The sequence below is a fragment of the Peromyscus leucopus genome, chromosome 2 (genome assembly GCF_004664715.2).
Source record: "Peromyscus leucopus breed LL Stock chromosome 2, UCI_PerLeu_2.1, whole genome shotgun sequence".
Lineage (NCBI taxonomy): Eukaryota > Metazoa > Chordata > Mammalia > Rodentia > Cricetidae > Peromyscus > Peromyscus leucopus.
Genome location: NC_051064.1, coordinates 125,609,996 through 125,618,110, shown reverse-complemented (window position 1 = coordinate 125,618,110; position 8,115 = coordinate 125,609,996).

Below are 8,115 nucleotides of genomic sequence, written 5' to 3'. Positions count from 1 at the left end.
GCTCTGCATTTCTCAGTGCTCTCGACTTCACAGTGAGTCCAGGTGGCATTATCCCCCCCCTCCCCCCCCCCCCCCCCCCCCCCCCCCCCCCGTGTGTGTGGATGTCCTTGCGTTGCTATGCTCTAGGTGGATACTGTTCAACAGGTCTGAGAAATTCTCAATTTTCTTCAAACCCTCTTTCCTAATTTCTTCTCCTAGAACTGAAACATTAATCTCCTCGCTTCTCTCATGTTCCCTTCTAAAGGTACATGATATACTCTTAGCCCGTGAGAAGCAGGAAAGTCAAGACGATGCTGCATAGTATTTGGGCCAGCCTGTGCTACAAAAGACCAGGTCTCAAAACAACAAGTCAAGGGCTCGAGATAGAACTCAGTTCTATCTCCTAAGCCTAAGCATGCATGAATCCCTGATTTTGAGCCCAGCACCCCATCTCTTCTCCTGCCAGGCTGGGGCACATAAGAACTTCGCCAGGCCAGGCATGTGGCATATACCTTTAATCCCAGCACTCAAGAAACAGAGGCAGGTGGGTCTCTGTGAGTTCAAAGCCAGCCTGGTCTACATATCAAGTACCAGAACAGCCACGATTACATAGTGAAAGCCTGTCTCAAAAAAAAGCCCAAGGCCAGCCTCAACTATTTAATTTGAGGCTAGCCTGGGCTCAAAAAAATAACAAATGATCCTAGCTTGAAAATTTTTTTTTATTAATTATTTTATTTTATTTTATTTTATTTTATTTTGAGACAGGGTCTCACTATGTAGTTCTGGCTGTCCTGGAACTCCCAGCCTCCGCCTGCAGAGTACTGGGAGTAAAGGCACGTGCCGCCACCACCCAGCTTATTTTTATGTATATGGGTGTTTAGTCTGTATGTATGTCTGCACCACAAGCATGCAATTCCCAAAGAGGCCAGAAGAGGACATCAGATTCCCTGGGACTGGAGTAAGGATTGTGAGCTGCCATGTCAGTGCTGGGGATTGAATCAGGGTCTGCTAGAAGAGCAACCAGTGCTGAGCTGTGATCTCCCCAGCACCCCCGCCCCCCACTTAATAACTGACTTAGTCCCAGTTTGAGGTGCCCATATACTTAGGGGTATGGGGTCATCCGATGGAATGTGCTCAACCTTCCAGGGGCCACACCTTAAATAAAACTGATTCTCCCCCAGGAAGTCATCCACTGTCAATAGCTCCTTGAGCTAGGGACTGGGACTTGTGAGCCTCTCACTCCTCCAGGCTGGATGTTGACTGGCCTGATCCTATGCCAGTCTTCTGGAGACAGCCACAGCTGCTGGGCTTACAAATACAAATCCTGGGCAGTCCTCTCATGTCTAGAGTCATGTCAGCTCTCCCTGACCTCTGGCTCTTCCAGCCTGAAATGGTCCCTAAGCCTCTGGATGGTGGTGATGGTGGTGGTGGTGGTGGTACAGATGTTGAATTTGTGACTCGGCATCTTTATCTTTTTTTAAAATATACCTTTTTCAGACTTATTATTTTATGATTGTTTTGTCTCCTTGTGTATCTGTATACCATGTATGTACCTGGTACCTGTGGAAGCCAGAGAGGGAACCAGTTCCATGTTTTTGTTTTTCTGGTTTTTTGTTTTTGTTTTTGTTTTTGAGACAGGGTTTTGCTGTGTAACAGCCCTGGCTGTCCTGGAACTCACTTGGTAGACCAGACTGGCCTCGAATTCATAGAGCTCCACCTGCCTCTGCCTCTGCTTCCTGAGTGCTGGGATTAAAGGTGTGAGCTACCACGCCCAGCTCCTCTTTTAACTTCTTAAGTAGTGGATTACTCTGATTGACTTTCAAATGTAGCAGCCATAAATGTCAGGAATAAATTTCTTGGCCATCTTAATTATTTTTGTATATCGTTGAATTCAATGGACACCTCTTTTTATATTTTCTCTTCCTTATTTTACTGGGTTTAATTTGCTAATTTTTAAATGTATTTTCTTCCTTTTTTTTTTTTTTTTTTTTCCTTCCAAGACAGGGTTTCTCTGTATAACTGTCCTGGAACTTGCTTTGTAGTCCTGGAACTCGATCTGTAGTCCAGGCTGGCCTCCAACTCACAGAGATCCACCTGCCTCTGCCTCCCAAGTGCAGGGATTAAAGGTGTGCGCCACCACTGCCTGAATGTATTTTCTATCACTTATCTCGGAGTGCTGAGAGTGCCACCAGGACAGGTGTGGAGGTCAGAGGATAATCTGCAGGGGTCTGTTCATTCCTCCTGTCAACTGGGCTCTGGGGACTGAACTCGGGTCATTTGAATTCCCATCAAGTACTTTACCTGCTAACCTGTCTCCCCTGACCTACTTTGCTAGTATTTTGTTGATTTCTGCATCTAGTTTCTAAGTGATGCTGACTTGTGGAGTTGTCATCATTTTAAGGGTTTATTAATTCTCACGTGTGTAGGTGTTGCACATTCTTGCAGAGCCCTTGTAGGTCAGAAGAGGGCGTTGAATCCTCTGAAACTGGAATTGACAGAGGTTTTGATTTTTCACAAAGTTTGATTCCCAGCATTAGGGAAGAAAAAAAAAAACCTACAAATTGAGGCCTGGAAAGATGGAAAGATGGTTCAGAAGTTAAAGAGCACTGGCTGATCTTCCAGAGGACCCGGGTTCGATTCTCAGTACCCACATGGTGGCTCACAATTTTCTCTAATTCCAGTTCCAGGGGACCTGACTCCTTCCTGGGATACACGAGATATGCAGACACATATGCAGGCAAAGCACCCATATACACAAAATTAATTTAATTAAGAAGAATGTGGTATACTCGGGAGCTAGAGGCAGGCAGATCTCTGAGTTCAGAGACATCCTGGTCTACAGAGAGAGAGTTCCAGGACAGCCAGAGCTGTTACACAGAGAAACCATGTCTCAGGAAAAAAAAAAAAAAAGAATGTGGTCTATGGAGCTGGAGACAGTTCAGCAGTAAGAGTGTTTGTGGTTCTCGCCGAGGACCCGAGTTAGATGCCCAGCACCCACATGGTGGTTCACAACTGTCTATGTCTCCATTTCCAGTGTATCTGATTCCATATTCTGGCCTCTGCGGGGACCCGGCATACACAGGGTGCACAGACAGACAGAAAGACAGACAGACAAGAGGCTCACACACACACACACAAGATTTGAGACTTTTACTGTTTCCATGCCTCAGCTCTCTCATTTGCAAAAGTCAAATCCTGCTTAATTGAGGATGGAGAGTTCTAGTATGAGCTAGTACTTGTTTTTGGTTTTTTGTTTGTTTGTTTGTTTTTGTTTTTGTTTTTGTTTTTCGAGACAGGGTTTCTCTGTGTAGCTTTGCGCCTTTTCCTGGAACTCACTTGGTAGCCCAGGCTAGCCTTGAACTCACAGAGATCCGCCTGCCTCTGCCTCCTGAGTGCTGGGATTAAAGGCATTCGCCACCACCGCCCGGCTAGCTAGTACTTGTTTAAAGTGTTCAGAATTGTATTTTCCTAGAAAGTGCTCTTATATTCCATCATTTGGCAGGGTTGTTGTGTAAATCTTTTAGGAAATTGAAACAGATTCAAACATTTCATCCTGCTGGGAAGCTCAAGCAGAAAGGTAAATCAAACTAGCTTTAGGAAGTCCCTAAAACTGATGAGACTTACTTGACCCCCTCCCAGCCCCAGTAAATCATAAAAGCTGAGAGTCCCCCTGGAAGGAAGGGAAGCTGAGCTGCAAAGACTCTGAGACCAGACCAGCTGCCTGGAAGAGGTTTAGACCAACTGAGGCCCCTGGAAAGCACACTCCACCCTGTTGAGCTGCCTGCAGGCTGTGCATTGTGCTCCAGGTTCCCAGCTTTTGTGAGCTGTCCCTCATGCTGGGGTGAGCTTTGGAATGCTTTTTCTGTTCCTGTAACCTCACCCATATTCTTGTAAAGTAATCCCAATAAAACTTGGTTTACCATCCCAGCACTTGGGAGACAGAGGCAGGCAGATCTCTGGGAGTTCAAGGTCAGCCTGGTCTAGAATGAGTTCCAGGACAGCGGGGCTACACAGAGAAACCCTGTCTCAAAAACCAAAACAAGCCGGGTTGTGGTGGCTCCAGCCTTTAATCCCAGCACTCGGGAGGCAGAGCCAGGCTGATCTCTGTGAGTTAGAGGCCAGCCTGGTCTATAGAGCAAGATCCAAGACAGGCACTAAAACTACACAGAGAAACCGTCTCAAAAACAAAACAAAACTGGGTTCACCAAGTTGGACTTTGGTGTGTTGCATCTCCTTGGGTAAAGTTTTGTCATATACAGGGGCATGCACATGTGTGTGCATGGATTGAGTGCATGTGGAGGCCAGAGGTCAACACCAGTTGTCTTCCTTTATCACTCCCCACCTTTTCTTTTCTTTTTTTTTTTTTCTTCTTTTTTTTTTTTTTTTTTTGATACAGAGTCTCACAGAACCTGAAGCTCAGTTGACTGGCCAGTGAACTCCAAGGACCCAGCTGTCTCCACATTCCCAACCCTGGGATTACAAACAAATACTTCTGTGCTTGGTTTTTCCGTGGGTGGTTGGGAAGCAAACTCAGGTTGCCATGACTGCAAAGCAAGCACTGTGCCATTATTATTACTGAGACAAGGATTCACCTGGGCGTAACTGTCCCACCCAGTGCGATTTCCATGACTCCCATGATGTGAGCAGCTGACTCAGTTCTTGTGCCTCCCCCACTCTGTCTCCATCATGCTCTGCAGGTGGCTCTGTGACCTCGGTGCCACTCACCACTTCGAAGTTCAGAGCATGACCTTGACACTCCTTCATGCACCTCTGTAGTCCCACTGCTTCCCCGACGGTGCCAGCTGGTACAGGGCCCTCTCCTACCTGTTCAAAGTCCCTCTCTGCTTTCAGACAATTGTCACTCGTCACCCCTTCCAGGAGCATCCTGCTTCGGCCTTGCTGTGTCTAACCCACACTCGCAAGCCACACACTCGCAAGCCACACACTCGCAAGCCACACACTCGCAAGCCACACACTAGCATGCTGTGCTCATCATACAACTGAGCCGCTCCAACTTTTCAGTAAGTGAACTCAACTGGTGTCACTTTGTAAACTATATTGCTGTGGAGTAATCGTTCTGTACACTGTGAAGATGTGTTGCTCTCATTGTTAATAAAAAAAAAAAAAAAAGCTGATTGGTCAATGGCTAGGCAGGATTTTGGGGGCAGACAGGATGCTGGGGAGAAGCTTGGAGCCAGAGGAGACACCATGAGACGCAGAGCGAGCAGGATGGGAAGTATGTACATGAGGTAAATGAGCCTCGGGGCAGCACATAGAATAATAGAAATTGGGTAATTTAAGTTATAAGACCTAGCTAAAAACAAGCCTAAGCTATCAGCGAGCATTTATAATGAATAATAAGTCTCTGGTTATTTGGGGAGTGGCTGGCGGGACAGCGATTGGTGTCTAGGCAGAAAACTCTGCCTACACTACATTTTTGAAATTGTTACTTGAGACAGGGTCTTACACTGTAGCTCTGGCTGGCTTCAAACTCCTTATGTAGACCAGACTGATCTCCAACACATCTGTCTGCCTCTGCATCGCAAGTACTAATAGTGAAGGTGTGACCACCACACCCCGCTGTCTCACCATTTTTTTTTTAAAGTCTTCAGTGCTGGAAACTGAACTCATGCCAGGCAGGCACTCTATTAAACTAATCCCCAGCCACTTAAAATCACCCTCACACACAGGGGAGGCTGTTTAATGGGCTCAGGTCAAAATAAAAAACTTTCTCAGGACTGGCCATAAGAGGTGGCGGCGTGTAGCTGGGAGGTGGGGGCGCTTAGCCTGGGAGACATAGGGTTGGATACACCCTGGGATTCAAGGGGTGGACCCTAGCAGACTGGGACTGTATCCCTCGCAGCTGTATGTGGTCCAGGGGCTGGAGGGTACACTCCTGGGGCAGGAGGGGACTGAACGGCCAGCAGGTGTACTGGAGCCTTGGAGTGAATCCCAGCTGATGAGAGAGGGTGAACACCTGGGGCTAGTGGGCGACTCCTGGGTTTGATGGGTGGAACCCTGTTACTGGGAGGTGGACCTAGAACCAGTTGCAGCATTTGGAGAGGCACAGGGGGGCAAAGGAAGACGTGGAAGGAGAAGGAAAAGGCCACCAGACAGGGTGGGGACAAGGGCTTGGAGGTCAGGTAACCAGCAAGCAGCTCATGAGCATCAGTGGGAACTGCTTGACATGGGTGAGGCAGGGCAGCTCCACCTTAATGTGAAACTGGAGGTAGAACTGCTTAGTCTTAAAAGGTTGCAGTGGGTTTAAGACTCATTCTCGGCCTTGTCAATCTCCTAGCCAAGCTGTGGTCTCATAGGGCTTGACTCCATGGGCCTCGATCCTCTGCTACTAGGTGAACGTGAAGCAGCTGTGTAACATGTTTTCCATGTCACATTTTCGGGGTAGCTGATCTGAAATAGCAAGCTCTGCTGATCCATTTCCATGTCCCTTTGCTTGATCACTTGGTAGCCCTGCTGGTCAACTTTTATAAACTTCACCTCCACCCTGACCTAGGGTACAAGCCTCCTTGGCAACTTGCAGAGCCAAGTTGGTCTGATGTTTCTTTCCTTGGGTATGAGCCAGGTAGCTGTCCTCATTATGCAGCATCAAGCAGGGCTTGCATTCAAAGGATGCCACGTGTTTGTGCATGAAACACAGGACCTTGTTGATGTTGATGGTTTGTTTCTAGGGCCAGTTCCTTTGGGTGCACAGATTGACGCTGGAAGACCATAGTGAAGACCTGGAAGTGTTACCGGACGGGGAGACACTTGCTGAGACAGGACTGCCAATAGTTTAAGGATGGACTGGACTACAAGGTGAATTCCAGACCAGCTTGAGCTATCGTATCCTGTTTCAAATACCACTATCTCAACTGATTATTCCTGTTGTCCACATACCACCGAAACACACAGTACAAGTATCTGAAAGAGCCATCAGCATTTGCACTCAATGAGCTATCTCTGATATTGTCAGAACAAGGCAAACAACTGTAGCTGAGAACATCGGTGAGGACTTTTATATTATTTATCTTGTGTGCATACACAGATGTGGAGGGCTGAGGACAGCTTGTGAGAATTGCTTGTCCTTCCATCATGTGGGTTCTGGGGATCAATTTCAGGCCTGGTGGCAAGCGCCTTTACTAGCTGAGCCCTCTCAGTAGGCCACATCTAAAGTCTTTTTCCCACCTCTGCAAATCTGGGGACCACCAAGGAGAGATTAGTGCAGGAGCTCAATAGCAAAGAGCTGTTTTGCACACAGCTGTACTTCAACAGGGCACGGGAAGACAGATGAACAAGGACATCTTCCCAGATGTCTGACATGAAATTAACCTAGGACGCCATTGCTCCACTCAAGCAAACGTTCACAATCGATAGAATCGGGACATTTTTGTTGGCCAGCAGGTGTACTGGAGCCTGGGAGTGAATCCCAGCTGATGAGAGAGGGTGAACACCTGGGGCTCTAGATGAAAGATAGATGAAAGTCTCACTATGTAGACCAGGCTGCCTCACATTCCATGTCTCCTAACATTTGCAGCAATCCTCTTCAATCAGCCTCTCCAGGGCCATAATTACAGGCATGAGTCACCACTTCTGGTTACTGGGACCTCTTTACTAAAAGGTGTAGGCAAAGTGGTCATCTGCCAGTGTTTGTCAAGAAAGCAAATCCCCAGACTATGATTGGACAAGGAGGCCCTGGAGTAGGATGGCATTTTCTTGTGGAATCCCAGACAGAAAACCTTGTCTGGATTGAAAAAAGTCCATCCAAGTACAATCTGCTTTCTGGACACAGCAGGGACTGTGCTGCTCTCTCTGAATGCATTCCTGAGTTGCCCCTGCTGCACTAGCCAGCCTCTAGCCCTTCGTACGAGTGAGACGGCGACGGCGACGACGACGGGACGGGAAGCAAAGACAGTCTATTTATCGGCACCCTAAATTCTAACCCCAGGAGGAAGTTAAGAGGCACTGGCGATCCCACTGACCCATGCCCTCCTTGCTGATATGAGGTTCCTGTCCTCAGTACTTCTGGGTCTCTCTCCCCAATTCCCTACACACATACACTTGAACCTCAAACACTGATACAAAGATTCCTTTAGGAGCAAACACACCTATGAATAAAAGTCCTTTATGCTAGGAAAG